This window comes from Cervus elaphus, chromosome 5, assembly GCF_910594005.1.
Source record: "Cervus elaphus chromosome 5, mCerEla1.1, whole genome shotgun sequence".
Lineage (NCBI taxonomy): Eukaryota > Metazoa > Chordata > Mammalia > Artiodactyla > Cervidae > Cervus > Cervus elaphus.
The window spans coordinates 32,575,276-32,599,404 of NC_057819.1; positions in this window are offsets into that span (position 1 = coordinate 32,575,276).

The following is a 24,129-nucleotide window of genomic DNA, read 5'->3' on the forward strand; positions in this document are numbered from 1 at the left end:
GCACAGAGAGAGGAAAAGTACAATGATGAAGTTAAGCTGATGTTTTTTTTGTGGAGCTGGAGCTCTTGTTAAAATTCAGACGCTTAAGTGTGAGTAGTGACTGTTTAAAACAATTATTTCAGATGGAAGCCTTTCTTCTCCCTACTGAACTGAATTGCTGATCTGAGATCACTCTGGTTTTGAATTTTCTGAATAGAGAAATGAATGATAAAGAAAGAAGAAACAGAGGAGTACCTGAATAAAATGCCATTGCTGGAACTTCAATGCTCTGAGCTTGCAATGCCATATTGAACAGGCAAAGAGGAAGAAGAAAGCTTTCTATTTGGTGACCTTTTGAAGCTCAGCAGTGTGCAATACGTTTTCATCACCCTGAAAGCCTCTGACAACAGGACTGTGATATGCAGTTTCTTTCTTGCTCTCTCTCTTTTTTAAATTGAATGGCTGAGGTATATCATTCTGCTGTGTCTTGACCTTGGCTAGAAAACACTTGGAGTTTTTTAAAGCCACAACAGATGGAAGGGCCTTAGCGAAACTGAATAAAACTGAAGAGGTTTCTGATTTCCTGATTAAACTTATTCACAGGAAGAGAGGAAGAGACAACTATCGAAAATTGAAAGTGTATTTGTGTCAATAAAATACAGATGTTTGAACACAGCAGCAACTGTAATATTGTAGTCAAGTTCCTTTTTAAAAATATTAACTGACATTAAGACAAATACAGAGCTGAAACTGCATTCCTTCTCAGATGGGACTCAAACCCAAATGCCCTTCAAGATGGGACTTGAACCCACGATCACTAACTTAGGAGGGGATTTGAATCCCCTGCTGCCTCTTAACTGAAACTGCTTCACCTGTCAGGATTGACTGAAGCTCAGGTTCTTTGTCTCAGTACAGAAAGAATTCAGCCTGAGGCAAAGTGATAGGTAAAGAGTGAGTTTATTAGCACAGGACATGTGTGAGAGAGATATAGGCAGTCAGGCAAGGGAGTGCAGCCCAGAGAACCCAGAGGACTACATCTTTATAATGAAGGAAAAAGGGGGAGGTGAGAAGGCCACTTTCTTCCTCATTTTTGGGCAGATGTCAAGGCTTTTATCATTAGTTTCTCCTTTGACCCTATATGATCTGATGGGAACTATCATGTGCTATTTAAATCACATGTATATTTGTAAAGGGGTGATGACATATACTAAAATATGATAATTCATCTCAGGTTTTGGTATAATGTCCCCTTTCAGCAAGTTTCTTTTCCCTTTCATGTGTATTCATATCTTGACTACATGCAGAAATGCTACTCTTCAAGGGCTGTTAACTCCCTGACTTCATGTAACAAGATTCATACCCCATATCTATTATCTTCTGTGTTAATTATCAGGGTTGGTGACTTTAGTGTGGTTGGTGATTGAATGCTCCTGGTCTTCCTTCAAGATAATGTAGATTGTTGCTAGGTTACTGGGCTATTTTCTTGAGTGGTCATTAGCTTACAACAGTCTCCCAAACCTCTAAAAAATTCTTTCTGTCTTTAATCCCCTAGTGAGATGTCTAAACTAACTATATACTTCCTGGTGGCTCAGGCGGTAAAGCGTCTGTCTACAACGCGGGAGACCTGGGTTTGATCCCTGGGTCGGGAAGATCCTCTGGAGAAGGAAATGGCAACCCACTCCAGTACTCTTGCCTAGAAAATCCCATGGACGGAGGAGCCTGGTGCAGGCTACTGTCCATGGAGTCCCAAAGAGTTGGACACAACTGAGCGACTTAACTTTCACTTATCCCTATCAAAACTGGTTGCATTAGATTCAAAAATTTACATTTCATTCTGAGCTACTGATAAACTCATTCATAATTCATTTTCACCGAAAGGCAGGTTGACTCAAAGTTCCTGGTGAGACTCATCCATAGTTTTGATGATAAAGGTGTGTAGGTGAGGCAAATTTTTAGACCTCATTTATCTTGTTCTTCTCGAGGCTCAAGTACATGGCCTGTAGCATGAAGCAACCTGCTGAGACCTTCTGCTGTGATGTTTAAGGTCAGAACATTTCAGATGTGTGTGTGTGTATGTGTGTAGGACAACGAAAATGTAACTCTTGAGATAAAGTTAGATTTTAGAATTTTAGTTAACTTCTGGAAAAATTCAAGCACACAAACTTCTATTTAACCAAGATCTTTTCCAGATCATGATAGAGACCCAAATGCTATAATTCATTACTTGCTTTTAGTATTTTGTAAAAGTATTTATACACACATCATTGAAGTACTATCCATGTTTTCAAAAGTCCAGTTCCTCTTATATAGTTACTATTAACTGATGATAAAAAATGTTGTGAGTTCTATAATTTGGTGTGTATATTTCTTAAACTAATATATTCTTTCCTTGATGAAAAACAGTTGGAACTTGAGCACCAAAGAAAAAGAAGTGCTTCCTGGTCTTCAGTACTGAATAAAACTTCTAAAATATGATGTTTGACTTTAGCTTATGAAGAGTGATGTACTTGACTTATACACACCCCAACATTTTTGTCCTTCCTGAGTGTCAAAGGGAATACTGATGACTCTTTTACTGGGGAAATGGCCATCAGCATTGCATATCTGGATGGATTATCAGATTTACTTCTCTGAGTCTTCATTTTCTGATCTATAAAGTGGGGATGATAGCAGTAAAACTCAATGGAATACTATGAGAATTAAGTAAACTATGTCAAACAGCGCATGCCTGAGAAATAGTACACATACCTGTTCAAGATTCTGTTGCTGTCTTTGCTGTACTTATTTAAGCTTTAACATCCTTGTGATAACAAATGATGCTTTTAATAATGGTGCTATTTCATCTTTATGCTGAAGAAAGCTGTATGCAACATTGCACTCTTCAGAGCATTTGTTTATTCAAGGATACTGTTTCATGTGACCATAGTTCTAGGATGCTGTGGGAAGCATGGAGGAAGAATGAGGATTCATAAGGAAGTTTCCATGGAGGAGGTAATGTTTCAGCTGAGTTCTGGTGGACCAGTAGGAACTGTAGGAAGTTAGACAAAAAAGCAGGAAAAATGGTTTGAGGCAGATGGAATGTGGACAGACAAGCACCTAAGGACTAGAATTATGGAGTGGAGTTGATGGTTTCCAGGGATGAAGGGGAGGGAGAGATGAGGGGTAAAAGGTAGTACTATATGTGTACTACAAACTGGAAGATTATAAAGAACTTCAGTGTAAGGACAAGCCATGCATAGCTGTTAAAAGATTTTCAAAATGTTACAAGATAGCTTGATCATGTTTGTGATTTAGAGTTGGGGCTAGATTGAGAGGGGTGGGTAAGCATAATCAGGGAAATCTGGAAACAAATAGTACAGAGTTTTATGTAAGAGATGATTATTTGAGATTAGAGTGTAGACACTATTATATATAAAATAGACAAGCAACAAGGACCTACTATATAGAATAGGGAACTTTACTCAATATCTTATAATAGCCTGTAGTGGAAAGAAACCTAAATACATACTATACATATATATATAGATACAATTATATATATAAAGCTGCATATATATACACACATATTAAAAATATGTATGTATAACTGCATCACTTTGCCATATACCTGAAACAAACACAATATTGTAAATCAACCATATATATTTCAATAATTTTTTTTTAAATGTGAAAGAAAAAGAAATGATGAGACACCAACTTAATACAATAGAAGCAGAAATAAAGAGGGAGGGATCTATAGGAAAGGGGTGAAAGATAGTGTCCAGGAATTTGTGGCTTTTCAGGGGTATAGAATTGTGGCGAGAGAGAAGCTTCTGTGCCTGAAAGGCAGTAATACAGTAATACAAATGAGTAGACAAAAAGAGATGTGAAACAAGGATGGCAGGAGCAGTTTATATTGGATATGCTGATTCTAAAGTGCCTAAAGGATATTCTCCCTTCATGGAACACAGTCTTGTCATGGCAAAGAGACTTGCATAACTCAATGGAGCTATGAGCCATGCTATGCAGGGCAACCTAAGATGGATGGGACATAGTGAAGAATCCTGACAAAATGTGGTTCATTACAGGAGGAAATGGCAAAGCTCTCCAGTATTCTTGCTGTGAGAACCCCAGGAACTATATGAAAAGGCAAAAAGATGTAGAACTGGAAGATGGCCCCCATGTCAGGAGGTGTATAGTATGCTACTGGGGCAGAGCAAAGGGCAAATACTAATAGCTTCCGAAGCAATGTGGCAGCTGGGCCAATGCAGAAAATGACACTCGGTAGTGGATGTGTCTGGTGGTGAAAGTAAAGTCCCATGCTGTAAAGAACAATATTGCATAGGAAGCCGGAATGTTAGGTCCATGAATCAAGGTAAATTGGACATGGTCAAGCACGGGATGGCAAGAGTGAACACTGATGTCTTAGGAATCGGTGAACTAAAATAGATGGGAATGGGTGAATTTAATTCAGGTGACCAATATGTCTACTACTGTGGGCAAGAATCCCTTAGAAGAAATGGAGTAGCCCTCATAGTCAGCAAAAGAGTCTGAAATGCAATACTTGGGTGCAATCTCAAAAATGACAAGGTAATCTTGATTTGTTTCCAAGGCAAATTATTCAACATCACTATTCTTGTTGTTGTGCTTAGTTGCTCAGTCATGTCTGACTTTTTGTGATCCCATGAACTGTAGCCCATGAGACTCCTGTCATCCAAGTCTATGCCCCAACCACTGACTCTAAAGAAGCTGAAGTTGACTGGTTAATACCTTCTAGAACTAACACTGAAAAAGATGTCTTCTTCATCAGAGGGGATTGGAATGCAAAAGTAGAAAGTCAAGAGATACTTGGAGTAACAGGCAAGTTTGGTCTTGTAGTACAAAATGAAGCAGGACAAAGGGTGACAGAGTTTTGTTGACACTGGTCATAGCAAACACACTTTTCTAACAACACAAGAGATGACTTGACACATGAACATCACCAAATTCTCAATAGAAAATCAAGTTGATTATATTCTCTGCAGCCAAAGAGGGAGAAGCTTAATATAGTCAGCAAAAACAAGATCTGGAGCTGACTGTGGCTCAGATCATGAGCTCCTTATTAGAAAATTCAGGCTTAAATTGAAGAAAGTAGAGAAAACAACCAGGCCATTGCGGTATGACCTAAATCAAACCCCTTATAATTTTACACTGGAGGAGGATAATAGATTCAAGGGATTAGATCTGGTAGACAGAGTGCCTGAAGAACTATGGATGGAAGTTGGTAACATTGTACAGGAGGCAGTGATCAAAACCATCCATAAAAAATGAAATGCTAAAAGGCAAAGTGGTTGTCTAAGGAGGCTTTACAAATAGCTGAGGAAAGAAGAGAAGCGAAAAGCGCAGGAGAAAGGGAAAGATATACCCAACTGAATGCAGAATTCCAGAGAATATCAAGGAGAGATAAGAAAGCCTTCTTAAATGAATAATGCAAAGAAATAGAGGAAGGCATAGAATGAGAAACACTCGAGATATCTCCAAGAAAATTGGAGATATCAAGGGAATATTCCATGTAAGGATGGGTAAGCAAAGAAGAGAAATGGTAAGGATCTAAAAGAAGAAGAGATTAAGAAGAGGTGGCGATAATAAACAGAACTAAACAAAAAAAGGTCTAACCACAATGGTCACTCACCTAGAGCCAGATATCCTGGTATGTGAGGTCAAGTGGGCCTAAGAAAGCATTGCTACAAACAAAGCTGATGGAGGTGTTGGCATTTGAGCTGAGCTATTTAAAATCCTAAAGGATGATTCTGTTAAAGTGCTACACTCAATATATCAGTAAATTTGGAAAACTCAGCAGTGGCCACAGAACTGGAAAAGGTCAGTTTTCATTGCAGTCCCAAAGAAGGTCAATTCCAAAGAATGTTCAAACTACTGTAAAATTGTGCTCATTTCGCATGCCCATAATGTGCTTATGTGCATGATCAGTTGTGTCTGACTCTATGACCCCATGGACTGTAGCATGTCAGGGTCATATGTCCATGGAATTTTCCAGACAGGAATACTGGAGTGGGCTGTCATTTCCTACTCCAGGAAATCTTCTTGCTCCAGGTTTTGAACCCATGTCTCCTGCATTGGTAGGCAGATTCTTCCTCCTTGGAAGCCCTCATATGCTAGTAAGGTTATGCTCAAAATCCTTCAAGCTAAGCTTCAGCAGTATGTGTTCTGAGACGTTCCAGATGTAGAAGCTGGATTTGGAAAAGGCAAAGAAACCAGTGATCAAATTGCCAACAGTTGTTGGATCATAGAGAAAGCAAGGGAATTCCAGGAAAACATCTATGTCTGCTTCATTGACTATGTGAAAACCTTTGACGGTGTGTCTCACAACAAACTGTGGACAATTCTTAAAGAGATGGGAATACCAGACCACCGTGCCTTTCTCCAGAGAAACTTGTATGTGGGTTAAGAAGCAACAGTTAGAACTGGACATGGAACTGCACTATGCCAGGTTTCCCTGTCCTTCACTGTCTCCTGGAGTTTACTCAAACTCTTGCCCATTGAATCAGTGATGCCATCCAACCTTCTCATCCTCTGTTGCCCCCTTCTCCTCTTGCCCTCAATATTTCCCAGCATCAGAGTCTTTTCCAGTGAGTTGGCTCTTTGCATCACATGGCCAAAGTACTGGAGCTTCAGCTTCAACATCAGTCCTTCCAATGACTATTCAGAGTTGATTTCTTTGAGGATTGACTAATTTGGTTTCCTTGTGGTCCAAGGGACTCTCAGGAGTCCTCTTCAGCACCATAATTTGAAAACATCAATTCTTTGGCGCTCAGCCTCTTTATGATCCAACTCTCATATCTGTACATAGCTACTGGAAAAAAAACCATAGCTTTGACTATAGGGATCCTTGTCAGCAAAGCAATGTCTGTGCTTTTTAATAAGCTTTCTAGGTTTGTCATGTTTTTCTTCCAAGCAGCAAGTGTCTTTTAATTTCTCGGCTGCAATCACTGTCCACAGTGATTCGGAGCCCAAGAAAATAAAATCTGCCACTATTTCCATTGTTTTTTCTCCATCTATTTGCCATGAAGTAAAGTGATGGGACAGGATGCTGTGATCTTAGCTTTTTGAATGTTGAGTTTTAAATCAGATTTTCTACTCTCCTCTTTCACTGTCATCAGGAGGCTCTTTAGTTACTCTCTACTTTCTGCTGTTAGGGTGCTGTCATCTGCATATCTGAGATTATTGATATTTCTCCTGGTAATCTTGACTCCAGCTTGAGATTCATCCAGCCTGGTAATTCATATTACATACTCTGCATATGAGTTAAATAAGCAGGGTGACAATATATAACCTTGATGTATTCCACTAAATTTTACACACGTGCTACCTGCTCACATGTCCTATTCCTGCAGCAGCTACGGCTCTTTGGCTCACACTTATTTAAAGAACCTGTACATGTTTGATACACAGAAATGGAGAGACCTTTATGAACCACAGTGTTCCTAGCATCCTGTGGGAGAGAGATGGTATCTCAGCCCACACCTCTCTCAGATGCTTGAATGAGTTAAAAAAACATTTTTCTAATTAGAGTATAGTTGTTTTACAATGTTCTGCTTCTACTGTACAGCAAAGGGAATCAGTTACACGTATACATATATACTCCCTAATTTTTTTTTTTTTTAATTTATTTCCCATTTATGTCACCACAGAGCACTGAGTAGATTTCCTTGTCCCGTATAGCAGGTTCTCATTAGCAATCTATACATTTGTGTCTGTGTGTTAGTTGCTCAGTGGCGTCTGACTCTTTATACCCCATAGACTGTAGCTGACCAAGTCCCTCTGTCCATGGAATTCTCCAGGTAAGAATACTGGAGTGGTTTGCCATGTTATGCTCCAGGGGATCTCCCCAATCCGTGAATCAAACCTGCGTCTCCTGCATTGCAGGCAGATCCTTTACCATCTGAGCCATCAGGGAAGGCATTTTATACATAGTAGTGTATATATTGTCAATCCTATTGTCTCAATTCATCCCACCGACTCCTTTTCCCCCCTTGGTGTCCCCCTTGGTGTCTCTTTCTCTGTGTCTCTATGCTTGAATAAGTTACTTTTATTAACTCAAATATTTATGAATATCACCCCGCTTCCTCCCCACCCACCAAGTCTTTCCTCTTCTAGCATGTTGATGACCTTAGTAACAAAAGAAGTAGGAGACGATTGTGACATTTGATTTATTCAGAAGCCTTGCATTTTCTATGTAAATCTCATGGTTTATAACCTCAACAAACAGGCTAGGAGAGAACAAGATAGTGGAGGAGTAGGTGGATGTGGAGTACATCTCTCTCTGTGGATACATCAGGAATACACCTTCAGACACAGAAGTACATGCAGAACACCAGCTGAGCGTGGACAGGAGTACCTGAGCAGAGGAAAAGAATATATAGAATCACAAAAACTCAGTAGGACAAAGGAACTAGGGGGAAAAATGGGAGTGTTAGTAGGACTGAACCTGCCCTCAGCAGGCGGGGAAACTGAAGCAGGGGTCCAATGCCCACACTGGGGCAATTGTCTGAGTCAGAGGAGAAACATTTAAGGCTGAGAGTGAAACAGCTGATCTGTGGCAGCCTAAATGGCATGAGAATCAGACAGTCCTTGCTGCAGCCATACATACCCCAGACAGGGACGCAGGTCCCCTGGAAGGTGCAGCAGCTGGAAGCTGGAGTTTAGGGATTGTGGAGCAATCCCAGGGCAAGGGCTGCTGTTGACTCCAGAGAGACGGATCGAGGGGATGTGAGGGAGGAGACTGTGGTGGGAAATGCCTGAGGAGGAAAGCTGGGCAGCCATGGAAGCAAGGAGATACTGCTGAGTCACATGTAGGGGGTGGAGCCATCACCATAGCCTCTGTCTTCCCACAGGACAGCATGGGCAGCTGAACAATAGAGAGGCTGGCCCATCAAACGCCTGGTGCACTGAACTACAGAGTAGGACCCCAGCCAGGGGTGCCCCTCTATGTGCCTGACTCGACAAACAACAGAGAAGGACCTCAGGGAAGGGAGCCCTCTAAGTTCCTGAATGGGCGGGGTTACAGAGAAAGACTGGCCAGAGGCCTTCTGAACGCCAGCTGGCAGAGGCTCGAAAAAAGACTCTGATAGGGCCATAACTCTTGTGGTGGAGGCAGTCCGTGTCCCTGCACACTTGGCACCGCCAGGGTCCCCACAAGCCAAGCAGCTGTGCCAAATTCACGCTCAGCTCTCACTGGGGCAGAGCTGCCACAGGCAAAAGAAGTCTTGCAGCTATGTGCACAGGGTTGCTTCGGTAGTGTCTTTGCGACCCTGTGGACTGTGGCCTGCCAGGCTTCTCTGTCAGGGAGGGGGTTCTCCAGGCAAGAATACTGGAGTGTATTGGCCAGTACTGGTTGGCATATCTTTCTAAAGCACTATATTTCCTGCTGCCCTAGCCGCCAACTCCCCTGAGTACCTGGTGCTGCCAGAACCCCTGCGACCCCAGCAGCTGCACCGCCTCCACCCCTGGCCCTCACAGGGGCAAACCCAAGTCCTCCAGGGCAGCCTCAGGAGCAAACCCCAGTGGACGACCCATAAGCAAAGGTGGAAATAAAAACACAATTGAAACCCAGAGGCAGTGTGCTAAAGAAGAAGACCCAAAACCTTCTCACCAGCTGTACAGCTGCAGATTAAATCCACATGATCAACTAGGCAGACTGTGTGTATAGAATATATAAAAGGTCATTGAGAGCTCCCACAAAAGAAAATGCACTAGGCCTGACAGCTGTGGGCATTGGAGGCAAGAACACACAGGAGCAAGACCAGATTAGAATCTGAGCTGCCCCCACAGGAGGTCCAGAGATCAGTACAGTGTTGGAGGGCATCCTAGGAAGGTGAGGTGGACTGTGAGTCCCAGCGAGGGAAAGGACTCTAACAGCAGTGACTCTAGAAAAGCATTTATTATTCTTATGTTTTAATTTGTTCTGTAGATTCTTTTGAATTTCTTTCTTTTCTTTCCTGTTTTTTTCCCTCTCTGTTGTAGTTGTTGATTTTGTTGGCACAATTAAATCTAATTAAGTTTTTGAACTGTTTTTTCCCCCTCAGTCACATATTTTATTGTTATAAACCTCTACCTCTATGTTGGGCTTTGGCAGTTCTGTGGAGTTTTCCTTTTTTTTCCTCTCTCTCTTTTTTTAATTTTAATTTTTAATTTTTTAAACCTACTATTATTTTTTGTACACTTATTCCTTAGTTTGCTTTTCCTACTGTTCTTTTCCCCTTGCAGTTAATCTTTAATATATATAAATCTTCTTTATCTACCTGTATTTAACTTTGCATATCTATTCTTTCCTTTCCTCTCAACATACTTGTTAGTTTTATTTTCATTGCTTTATTCCCTAGTTGGCACCTTGCTTTAGTTTTGATTTCCGGTTTGTGCTTTAGTTAGTTTTGTTATGGTAGATATAATTTTTTATTTCCTTTGTTTGCCAGGTCAATCTATTCTATTTTATTTTTTTGGACTGTTTTGATTTTTACTTATGGGTGTATTTGTATATGTGTATATTCAGTCACACTTTTTATTGTTGTTATAAACCTCTGTCTCTACATTGGATTTTTACAGTTCTGTGGAGTTTTCCTTTTTTTTTTTTAACCTTTTTGCTTTCTCCTCGTGCCCCCCTTTTTTCTTTTTCTTTTCTTTTTTTAAATAATTTTAATTTTTAATTCTTTAAAACCTGTTTTATTTTTTCTACATTTGTTCCTTTGTTTGCCTTTCCTACTGTTCTTTTCCCCTTGTAGTTAATCTTTAATGTATGTAAATCTTCTTCATCTACTTCTATTTAACTTTGCATATCTATTCTTTCTTTCCTTTCTTTCCTTTCCTCTCAATATATTTGTTAGTTTTCATTGCTTTGTTCCCCACTTGGCTCCTAGCTTTAGTTTTGTTTTCCAGTTTATGCTTTAGTTTGTTTTGTTCTTAAATACAATTTTTGATTTCCTTTCTTGCCAAGTCAATCTACTGTACTTTATTTTTGTTGGACTGTTTTGACTTTGTTCATGGGTGTGTATGTATATGTGTATATTCCATTATTTTAATTATTATTTGCCTGATTTTGTAACTGCCATTTCTCTGGGGTTCATTTTCGGTTTGTCATTTTTGGGTATTTGTTTTAATCTCACTTTTGGAACAAGTGAAAATTACACAACAAACCACCTGTGGAATTTTTATTCCTGACCAGAGATCAAGCCCTGAGCCTTTGGAGGGGGAGCACTGACTCCAAGACCCTGGACTACCAGAGAACTAACTCAGGGAGTATCAAATAGTGAGAACTCACACCAAGGAAACCACTTGAATACAAGACCTGGCATCATCCAACCATCAGTAGCACCCTGTGCAGGATGCCTCATCTAAACAACAAACAAAACAAAAATACAAAGCCAATCATCAGCAGACAGGATTACCACCTCACTCAGCCTTGCCCATCAGAAGAAAACCAAATGAACAAAAACTCAACAAAAATCTCACCCTATACAAAACTTACACAAACCACTGGACCAAACTTAGTTCAGATGCTCAGGGGTGTCCAACTCTTTGTGACCCCATGGGCTGCAGCACGCCAGGCCTCCCTGTCCATCACCAACTCCCGGAGTTTACTCAAACTCATGCCCATTGAGTCAGTGGTGCCATCCAACCATCTCATCCTCTGTCATCCACTTTTCTTCCTACCTTCAACCTTTCCCAGCATCAGGGTCTTTTCAGATGAGTCAGTTCTTCTCATCAGGTGGCCAAAGTATTGGAGTTTCAGCTTTAGCATCTGTCCTTCCAATGAATATTCAGGACTGATTTCCTTTAGGAGGGACTGGTTGGATCTCCTTGCAGTCCAAGGGACTCTCACGAGTCTTCTCCAACACCACAGTTCAAAAGCATCAATTCTTCTGCGCTCAGCATTCTTTACAGTCCAACTCTCACATCCATACATGACTACTGGAAAAACCATAGCTTTGACTAGATGGATCTTTGTTGGTAAAGTAATGTCTCTGCATTTTAATATGCTGTCTGGGTTGAGCATAGCTTTTTTTTCAAGGAGCAGGCATGTTTTAATTTCATAGCTGCAGTCACCATCTGCAGTGATTTTGGAGCCCCCCAAAATAAAGCCTGTCACTGTTTCCATTGTTTCCCCATCTATTTGCCATGAAGTGATGGGACCAGATGCCATGATCTTAGTTTTCTGACACCATACACAAAGATAAACTCAAAATGGATTAAAGACCTAAATGTAAGATGAGAAACTATAAAACTCTTAGATGAAAACATAGGCAGAACACCCGATGACATAAATCAAAGCAAGATCCTCTATGACCCACCTCCTGGAATAATGGAAATAAAAACAAAACAAGTGGGACCTGATTAAACTTAAAAGCTTTTGAACAGCAAAGGAAACTATAAGCAAGGTGAAAAGACAACCCTCAGAAAGGGAGAAAATAATAGCAAATGAAACATCTGCCAAAGGATTAATTTGCAAAACACACAAGCAGCTCATACAACTCAATGCCAGAAAAACAAATAACCCAATCAAAAAGTGGGAAAAAGACCTAAACAGACATTTCTCCAAAGAAGACATACAGATGGCTAACAAACATATGAAAAGATGCTCAATGTCACTCATTATTAGAGAAATGCAAATTAAAACTACAATGAGATATCACCTCACACTTGTCAGAATGGCCATCATCAAAAAGTCTACAAACAATATTAGCTGGAGAGGGTGTGGAGAAAAGGAAATGCTCTTGCACTGTTGGTGGGAATGTAAAATGATACAGCCACTGTGGAAGACGGTATGGAGAATCCTTAAAAAACTAGGAATAAAACTGCCATATGACCCAGCAATCCCCCTCCTAGGCATATACCCTGAGGAAACCAAAATTGAAAATGACACATGTATCTCATTGTTCATTGCAGCACTATTTACAATAGCTAGAACATGGAAGCAACCTAGATGTCCATCGACAGATGAATGGATAAAGAAGTTGTGGTACATATACACAATGGAATAGTGCTCAGCCATAAAAAGGAACATATTTGAGTCAGTTCTGATGAGGTGGATGAACCTAGAACCTATTATACAGAGGGAAGTGAGTCAGAAAGAGAAAGATAAATATCGTATTCTCACACATATATACGGAATCTAGAAAAATGGTGCTGAAGAATTTATTTACAGGGCAGCAATGGAGAAACAGACATAGAGAATAGACTTATGGACATGGGGAGAGGGGAGGAGAGGGTGAGATGTATGGAAAGAGAAACATGGAAACTGACATTACCATATGTAAAATAGATAGCCAACAGGAATTTGCTGTGTGGCTCAGGAAACTCAAACAGAGGCTCTGTATCAACCCAGAGGGGTGGGATGGGGAGGGAGATTGGAGGGGGGTTCAAAAGGGAGGGGATATATGTATACCTATGGCTGATTCATGTTGAGGTTTGACAGAAAACAACAAAATTCTGTAAAGCAATTATCCTTCAATAAAAAAAAAATTTAAAAAAAAAACCCAAAAAATAGGCTATCATGAGACTTGATATTACCCCTAGACTATACACTATAATTCTGGATTTACAGAAATTTTTATAATCTAGGTACAGAAAAATATTTGAAGTGACCAAAATTTTCAAGATTTCCTGTAACATCTTAAGGAAAAACTCAAAGAAACTTATTGGTCAACTCAATATGTTGTTTGTGATCTTTTAATTTTGTATATATTTTCCCTCGCAGGGGCCCATAATTTAACTAATGTAAAGAATAATAAAATTAGGAGGGGAATGGTCATACATGATTACCTGGAAAGGAAAGTGAAAGTGTGAGTTGCTCAGTCATGCTGAACTCTTTGTAACACCATGGACTGTGGCCCATCACTTTCCTGTGTCTATCGGATTCTCTGGGCAAGAATACTGGAGTTGGTTGCTATTTTCTTCTCCAGGGGATCTTCCTGACCCAGGGACTGAACTCAGGTCTCCTGAATTGCAGGCAGATTCTTTACCATCTGAGCCACCAGGGAAGCTAGCTGGAAAGTAACAGAAATGTAAAGATTGAGGTATTGAATTCTTTCAAATATTTCTTCTTTAGGAGATAATGTTAGATTCTTTCTTTGGACACAGAAAAAGTCAGCTCTTTAGTTGTTCTCTGTAATTTTTTGAAATATAAGCATTCCTTAATATTTAATGTTAAAGCCTCTGTATTGTTCACTGGTTTTCTTTAGTAGTTTTGTGTGTTAGCAATTGATCAAGAAATGACCAGAGGTGTGTAGTATGAAACTTTTGTTTCTCATGAATTGAGATAGATGAGTAGAACAGGTGACTCTTCTGGGTTCTTCTGGGATCTCTCACGTGTTCAGGGGCTGGACTAGGCTGACATAGGGTTATTGAGGTAACTGAATCCCACAGCACAAATTCAGCTTCCAACAGCCTGTAGTTGGTGTGTTCTTTGGCAAAGACTGACATGTAAGGGAAGCGGCAAATTTTCACCCAAGCACAGCCCAAGTGTCATGTACGCACAACAAATAACTGTTGACAGAGTAAAGCATAAATAATGGAGGGCTAGAGAGTGTTCTCAGAGGACATGTTATTATTATTTTTTTTCACTACCTTTGAGCTACACTGGTCATCTAAAAATGCCTACAGTTTCATGAGGAAGCAAAACTCTTTCATGTCTTAGAGTTCCTGTCCAAGATACCCTTCTGCCTGGAACACATTCCTCCTCTTTGTGAGAAGACACATTATTCTTTTTTTTTTTTTTTTGAGAAGACACATTATTCTTGAGAAAAATTTGGGACCATTAAACATGATTCTTTTTTTTTTTTTAACATTTTATGGAAATGTAAATTACATTAGTTATTATACGTATGTGGAAGTGATTGCTTATAAAACATGTGTATAACTTAGCAAATATTATTATTGATAATTTGCATTTATGATATAATTGATTTAATGTGCCACATTTTAATCAGTAAAATTTTTATTATTGCTCCTTACAGGAGTTTTGAACATGATCATGATCATTGAACATGAACATTAGCAAATATTACATATATCTAGTAAAACTCATATTTTTTGCTGCACTTATTAGAACTCAGGGGAATAAATTTTATGTGATATTTGTTTAAATCTACAATCTACACCAAACTTTGGACTGATGCAGCACTTTTCTGTCTTGAAATTGCTTGCTCACTTCTTCTCTCAGAAATCAGTAATCTTGAGTGATGTGTTCTTGTAAGTCTTTTGATTTTTTTTCTTTACGTAAATGATAGGTAAAAATTTTTCCTTTAAATTACTTTGGATTTTGGTTTTCTTGTAGACACTGCTACTTTAGGCTAACACTTTTTCTTGTCAACATGCAATCATCTGACCACTCAAACAGGGATATTCTAATGATAAGTTGCCACCCTGTATGTAAATGATTTTCAGTGCTAAAATGGGAGATGGGTGTTTTGGCTATCTTCCACTCAAAGTCTGATCCTGCTTCAAAGATAGCTCCAGAGAACACACATCATCACTACTAAGAGGGGCTCAGTGTCTCCGGCACAGAATCACTCTCATTTCCTGTAATCTCAATTTTGCCATAATAATTGATAATGGTATCATAAATGATTCTGGCAAGAGACTGAGATAAGCTTTAGTTGAACATCTGGTACATGGAGATAGTGTTTGTTAATATGAATTTTAATTATTAACACGTCAAACATTAGCCAAGGTGTTATTAATGCCAATATCAGAGTATTAATAAAAGACTTGTTTTATTCGTATGATTCATAGTCTCTTTTGATTTAAACATTAATTGAATTTACATTAAATGGCTTCATGCTAACTCATAAATATTAGGATAAGATTTCCAGAGACTCTGAGAATATAGTTAAACATATTAAGCATTCTTTGGGGATGAGTTACATTTAAGAATGTTCTATAAAGCAGAGAGGGGTTCCCTGATGGCTCAGCGATAGAGTTTGCCTGCAATGCAGGAGACATGGGTTTGATCCCTGGGTTGGGAAGATCTCCTGGAGGAAGGCATGGGAGCCCACTCCAGTATTCTTGCCTGGAGAATCCCATGGACAGAGGAGCCTGGTGGGCTATAGTCCACAGGGTCACAAGAGTCAGACATGACTGAAACGACTCAGCTCATACACACTCACAAAAGCAGAGAGGAGAAATCTAAATGAGAGTAAGTTTAAATTAAAATTTATTAATATAGCTTTCTTTAGTTGAAATTTGAAATTGAAATGCAGTGTAAGGACTCCCTCCCCCCCCCCCCCCCCCCCCCCCACGCTTGAGAGAAATCTAAGAGAATTGGGAGTTTTGTACTCCTTGATCCTGTTCTGGGAAGTCCAACTAAGCCAGTTTGAAGCTGTTACAGCAAATTTGCTGATTAGGATGGGATTAGAAGACCAAATTCTTAATCTACTTTTTCACTGAAAGATGAGCGAAGGAAAACTTCTTGACAGTGTCTTAAAACTTGGGAGAAAGGCAGGGGGTGGGGTGTAGGGGTGGGTAGAGGTTAGGGCTAATGGAAACTTTGTTCAAAGGTAGTTGGATTTCTCTGGGAAATGCTGTTACATTTTGAAACATGACATTGCCCTGCTAATTTGCTTTTTTTAAAAAAATTATAGTTCACTTAGTTTTTTATTTCCTAGTCAATTAAAAAAAATAATCATTCCCTTTTCAACTTCTTTTCTTACAAGTTTATAATTTCTGTTTTAGCTTTTTGAATGAAATTCATTTTTCCTCCCTCCCAATTATAAAAATAATATCCTTAAGATAGGGAAAATATGTTTAACCCCTGAATACTTCTAATCTGAAATTACCACTGGCTGTTAACAAGCTGGTATATTTAAAAAATGGTATATTTGCCATTCTGTTTAGTATTGTTGAAACTGTCCTATAAATAGATATTTTTATCATGATTTTTTTCATAATATTGTATCAAAAATTTCTCACCAACCATTAAATATCTGTGTATCTATGCCTATGCCTGTATAACATTCGTGCCTGTATAACATTCTAAGTGTAGATGTGTCTTTATCTAGGGCAACTCGAGTTTAATTTAAAATTTTGGTATTTGGTCATGGTTTTCTTAAGTAGCTAATTGTAGCTAAAGTAATTCTTATTTTATACAATTTTAAGTTATTTAACACTTGTTAAAGAAAAATTTAAACTACCCATGAATTCCATTCTGAAGTCTGACTTCTGAAAGCTTTCATTTTAGCTGAATGTATACGGCACACATGGCTTTTCTTTAAGTATATTTATCACATATTCTCAAGAAGATTCCCCTTTAAAACTTCTTTATATGAGTTAACTTTTGACTATTTCATACCAACATATTTTTACCTTCCTTAACAGTAACCAGCCTGTAGACTGTGTCATGGAAACAAATGATTTGTTATTGCTTTTCTTATTCCATTGTTAAGGAAAGACTTGGAATTGTGATGGGTCATTCAAAAAATATTTGAGGTTCAAAACAGATTCTTATGATAAACTAGGAGTTTGGGATTAGCAGATGCAAACTACTATACATAAAAATCAATTGATCCTGGGACTTCTCTGGTGGCCTAAAGGTTAAGAATCCACTTTTCCACTGCACAGGGTGTAGACTTGGTCCCTGGTTTGGGAATTAAGACTCTACATGCCACATGGTACAGCCAAAAAAAAAAAAAAAAAAAAAAAAAAAAAAAAATAAGATAAAAAAACCTAAATTTAAAAAAAATGAAATAAAATTAAAAAACAAAAAACTGATCCTTGCAATATCACAAGACTGGTTATTAACCAGAAAACAAACTGTTTGAAAAAGTTATTGGTTGACTTTGAGCAATTGAACTAATTAGCCAGAAATTTTTTCTTTCTTTCGTTAAAAAGATGACCCATATTGCAAAAACACTTCAGTAATTCATGTGATGTGATATGTGGCACTGTGAAATCTCAAGTTGCTGTCTAAACCTGTGTGTAGCCCAGACCAATGGCGCAGACTTGCCTGCAGGTTTAACCTGGCATTACAGATGCTCCTATAGGACATGTCAGTAAAGCCTTGTTCACAGCAATTAGTGGAAATGGATTCTTTCCAGTTCTGTAATTGATTACTTCACTCTGGTAGTGTGGTTGTGGAAATGATCCTCACAGACCTGCTACAGACCTTGGGGCTTTACTTCTAGTGAGTAAATTCGCTCATCTGAGATTTTCCTGAGTGGGCTTTTAGATAGGGGAGCCTCAATAACAGGTTAAGCCAGTCCAATGTCAACTGCAGAACCTAGAACTTGTATTATGTCCTAAATAAGTACTTGCTGAACTAATACTGATCCATCAATGAGTCTTTAGGAGTTTCAGAAAGAGATGGCTTAAAAAAAATGAATTTCTTTATTCTTAAAGATTTACATCCCTTTCCACTTCAGATGTACTATTAAAAAATTGAGAGATGAGAGTGGATTGCCATGTTAATCTATGTCAGTGTCAGGGAGATAGATTTTAAGCTTTTAAGTTCATGTGACATAATTTGCTTTCATGTGTTCCCATTTTTGTCTGCAGCGAGACAGAGAAGGGATGTGGTGAGGTGGTCATCCTCCTTCTAGTGGCCGATCGATTACACAGAGCTGTGCTACTCAGACCCTGTGCTATCTTACCCCATCCACCACAAGATAAGTTACCAATCTGCAGAAAGGTAAGTGAGGAGAATCAGGGCCAGTGAATAGAAACATTTTATAGCAATTTGACATTGTCAAAACACACTAGCATCAAACTGAACTCATCTTCTTGAACAGGATATAGACCCAAAATATTAGTTCACCAATATGAAGAATGAAGTGGAAATAAGGGCCAACAAAACTGGTCTTCTAGCACACGATTGAGAAGCACTGGCAGATTTAGATATGTGACCTCAGCATGACAGTCTTCTGCACTTTGTATGTTCTCTGTGCCTGATGGTTAAGGTGATTATTTATGGAGATGAGAATGGCAGTCTTGTTAGTGAAAATATCCAAGGTTTGCCCATATACTGTAGGCCCTTTTGAAGGATTTTCTTCCTCTTCAGCAAGTCCATTGTCTAAAAATGGCTATATGACTTCAAGAAGAAAGCACCTGCTTGAATTCATGAAAACACTAATTAAATGTCAAGCAACTGAAGAATCTTACAGCTGGTCCATTGGGATTCTTCCCAGGGTACATGGCCACCTGGTGCTGGCCCTTTCTCACCTCTAGGGTATGTGCCTCAGAGAGAACCAAACATTCCACACTTTGATCTTGGGCTTACAGCCTTCAGAACTGGGAGAAAATAAAGTTCTGGGAGATAAGCCACTCAGTCTGTGATATTTTGTTAAGGCAGCTCCATACTCTAATACACTCAGTATGCATTTGACACAGACATACAGGAAGACTTCTATAGTAAACTCGAATTTTGTCATCAGGAATTCTGAGATCAATTCAAACTCTATTTTTGGGTTTTGTTATAAGAATTAGGAGAGACTAACTAGCAGTGTGTGTGTTAATCACTCAGCTGTGTCCCACTCTTTGAGACCCCACCAGGCTCCTCTGTCCATGGAATTCTCCAGGTAAGATACTGGAGTGGGTTGCCATTTCTTTCTCCAGGGGATCTTCCTGACCCAGGGATCAAACCCAGGTCTCCTGCATTGTAGGCAGAGTCTTTACTGTCTGAACCACAAGGGAAGCCCTAGACCCTCTCTCATCTTTATAGTTATATATATATATTTGTATATATCTATGTATCAATATGTAGCAATATAAATACCTATTTATAGTTGCAGTTATATAGGTACTTATATATATATAGGAAGCTAAATATATAAATACATGCATATATATGTATGTGTATGTTGAGCCTATGTTAGCTTTGCCTAGCTAATTACAAGATGTGTCATCCTTTGGTCATTTATTCAATCCTGAATTACGAGATCAGCAGTCAACTCTAAATTAAAAAGTTGAATTTATTACTTAAGAAAGGGAGAACTATGTTTGTTAGACACAGACCTTCCAAACGTTGCAGGTGACTGATCTTATATAGGATTGTTGGGAAGCATTAAACTGAAGTACTGGTGATTGTTCAGAGGCAAAAATGAGTTAACTCATTTGGACAAACTTGGTCACTGGGATGAGTTTCAGAAATGTGTTCTTTTATGTGAGGCTGCTATTGATTGGCTGACTGTAAAAGTGGGAGGCTGGTGCTGATTGGCTGGCTGTCAAGGCGGGAGAACGGTTGTAAATGTGGGAGAATGGCGCTGGTTGTCTGGCTTTCAGAAGCATGTTTGCTGAGGTAAGTTATCTTTGATTGAGCAAGCAAATTTAATTTAGTTCTGGTTGTTGCTGTTTACCAAGATTTTAAAACCATCAATCTCTTTCTCAAGTGTGGGAACTGTGACTTGCAGATAATGCCAATAAGTATTTGCTGGACTAATTGACAAATGAAAGATACCTAGTAGGCCTTTAAACACACAAGTCTGGCTTTCAGGGCTGAGTCTGGGGCTTCAGAACTCACCATGATACAGTTGGGATTTAAAGCCTGATTCTGAATAAGCTTACCTCAAGAGGTAAGTCAACTTAGGGTTTTGCAAAGCTTTCTTCTCTTTAATGTAGTTTACAACCCCAGTAGTTTGAAAACTCAAAAATATTAACAAAGGTATAAAATGAATTAGCATCTGGCTTATTTATTTATGGCAACCCCTTGTGTTTGTATTGAGTTCCCTGTAGCCTGAGCAGAGTGAAATGAGAAAAGTGATGGTGGGATTCAGTGACCCCTATTAAGCCATGAGATAAAACTGAGTAAGAAAGGGCAATGTTTGTTCCCACCTTCCTCTCCCCAAGTCAGAGCATGAATAGAAAAAAAACTGGAAGACAATGATCTTTCTAAAAAGCAGAGATTACAGAAAAATAGTGTTAGCACATGATCTGTCTCATTCACCGGCTGATGTGGGGCAACTTTTAACTCTTCCTGCTCCAAAGTATCACTCAGGAAAATCTGGAGCAATCTAAGCCCGAGGGATGGTGTCCATTTCCTGGTCTAGGAGGTACCAAAGACAGGTTCTCACAGTGCTTGCATTTCACACTGGTCTTTGGGGAGAATCTGGTAGGAGTAGCCTGAGTCCACACCAGCAGGTGGATAAGGTCAGATGGTGTTTCCTGGGAGTTGGGGATGAGCCTTGGGACTAGGGGAGGCCATGCGTGCTGTCACCAGAGCAGACTGACAAAACGAAACAATAAAATCAGCCTCAGTGGGAGACCAGGAATGAGACTAAGGGAAGGAAGTGTCTCTGCCCGCATTGCATTATCCCTCCCAGGAAGCTGTGCAATCAGATGTCTCATTTGAGAGCCAGCCAGAGGCAGCCAGGAGGAGTGTAGCTATAGGCAGGTAAGGATGACCACAAACGACATGCACAGCATCCCTGTTCCCCATCACCTCATGCAAAGGGTCACGGGGAGGACCTTTTTACTCTGATGCTGGTACAGCAGGAGAAATGTGTGAACGTGAACACTCCCTAGGAGTTCAGAATTTGGTGGGAGTTGGGAGGAGAAAGCCCAAGAATGATAGCTGTGAAAATCAGTTGTTTATTCATTTTTCTGGTACCTGATTTGGATTAAAAATGTCTTCCTAAACTGAATTTACTCAAATGGGATGCACTAAATGACTAAGCCTTGGGGTTTAGCGCACATATAAGAGAAAATGACCTTGACAGAGATGAGAAATTGACCAGGGTGAAGAGCATTGTGGAGCAGCCTTAGGGTCTTTCGTTCTGGCGGATGTTAGAGCAGTGCCTGGCATGAAGCAAGAGCTCAGTGGCCTTTTGCACTTCTGTAAATAGCCCTTCAAGTCATCCGGAGGCATCAGAGTTGACTTGAGAATTAGAAACAATGTTCAGTTTGTTCTTTTAATTTTTAAAGTAAACCTTTTCTTGAGGCAGTAAAAAGCACTGATTTTATTAAATCTCAGCCCTTGAATATGCCTCTTTTTAATACCCCGTGTGACAAAATGGGATGCCCAGAAAGCATAAAGTAGGCTTTTGAAACTCATGCCAGCAAAACTAGGTTTGAAAAAGTAAACTTTGGTTTGTAAGATATAAGTTCTGTTAAGAGAACGAAGACTCTTAAGAACTCAAGAGAGGCCGTGAAGGAAAGATGTGGACTTTATGCTATTGCATCAAATGCAACAGAAACCAGGGGAAGAGGAACATTACCTTGCCAAGAGCAGGAGGAAGAGGGTTTTGGACTTGACACTGGAAGAACCCAATAGTTTCTGGAATAAAGTGCCTGGATTTAGGGGAGTGAAACCTGCTTGGAGAAACTGCTGAATTCTTTAGGTGACCAGCACCAGGGAGGCAGGCAAATGTCTCTTTTCCTTCTGGTGTGCGCTGGGTGCTGCTGCCACTGAGGGATCCTTCTAGTGGATCTGCTCCTGGCTGCCTATTGTCCTGCCTCAGTGGAAGCTTGTATGCTGTCCACGGGTGTCTAGCAGAAGTGACGCATTCCCTGCTCACCGAGTGTGACGAGTTCCATCCAGACTCCCCATGCTGACATCCCTCTTCCCAATGCCCAGGGGACACTGCAGAATAGCCAGGAAAGACGATGACATCCAGACTGACAGAGGTCTTGTGGAAGGAAGGCTCTCAGCTTTGGAGGTTTGGTGAGGCAGGAAACCCATTTCTATTACACGTTCAATGAATTCCAACTATGGCTCTTTGTGCTGTTCTTATCTGCCACTTTGTCTCATCTCCAGATATAAACTATTACATTTAGAATGGATAAACAATGTGGTCTTACAGTATAGCACAGGGAACTATATCCAATTTCCTGGGATAAACCGTAATGGAAAAAACAAAAAAGAATGTATATATGAATATAACTGAGTCACTTTGCTATATAGCAGAAATTGGCACAACATTGGAAATCAACTATATTTCAATAAAAATGTACTTACCAGTCTTCCAAATAATCAAACATCATCACTTCTATGAAAACTCATTCTTTGCTTCTTTTTTACACTATGCTCTCTTAACTCTTGTACTAGTTTAAACACAGAAAGGAACTTGTTGACTCCACCTTCCAACACAGAGCATGCACAGGGATGGGGAGGGATCTTTGGAATGACTGCAATCCAGGGTTCAAGTGCTGCCATGGCCTTCACTCTGCATCTTTTATTAATGTTTCCCTTTGAAAGTAATATTAATTTGTCCAAGCTAGTTTTCTCCGTGAAGATGTAATCCAGGCTGGCAGAGGAAACCATGGCTTCTATTTTTCCAGCTTCATCACTGGAGAAAAATGGGATGTCTCGCCTTGATTCCAGTTCCCTATAATGCTACAGGGTGGATTATGCACTTGCCCAGCCATGTGGTTATGGAATTGGGATGGTGATTGGCCATCCCGTGGACAAGAGGGGACGTGGTACCCAAACAATCATGATGGTTTTCCTGAAAAGAAAAATAAGACTACCATGCAAATAAAGCCAAGATAAATTAAATGCAGGGAGAAAATGAAAAAATACTGTAGTGACTAGAAAATTATATGACATTTCATATAACTGTGTTATATGAATAATACTTCCATTTCTGATGGGTTGTATTACTGTATTATAAATACAAGGAAGGTATATTGGATTAGGGGTTCAAAGAGGTAATAGAACTTTTGTGATTTAGTGACTTATCTTTATATCTCAAGACTCAGACTGAAATAAGATATATTTTCTACTTTTTTGCTTGTTTCTTATTTTTTAATTGAAACATTGTCGATTTACAATGCTGTGTTAGTTAGTGCATAGCCCAGTGATTCACTTATATTTGTCTATTCTTTTTCAGATTCTTTTCCATTATAGATTACCACAAAATATTAAATATAGTTTCCTATACTATATAGTAGATGTATTTTCCATTTTATAAGTTAATATAGATATTGCATATCCAAACATTCAAATTATTTATGTATCATATAAGGAATAAAAAGTCCTATTGGTTTCATCAGAAATTAATTATATAAGATAATAACTCAGTTATTTGAAGAATATTTCATAAAATAGCTTATGCAATGAAAACAATCATCCCCTCCCCCCCAACATGTTAAGTGTCTTTATCATCTGAGCCACAAGGGAAGCCCAAGAATGCTGGAGTGAGTGGCCTACCCCTTCTCCAGGGGATCTTCCTGACCCAGGAATTGAACTGGTGT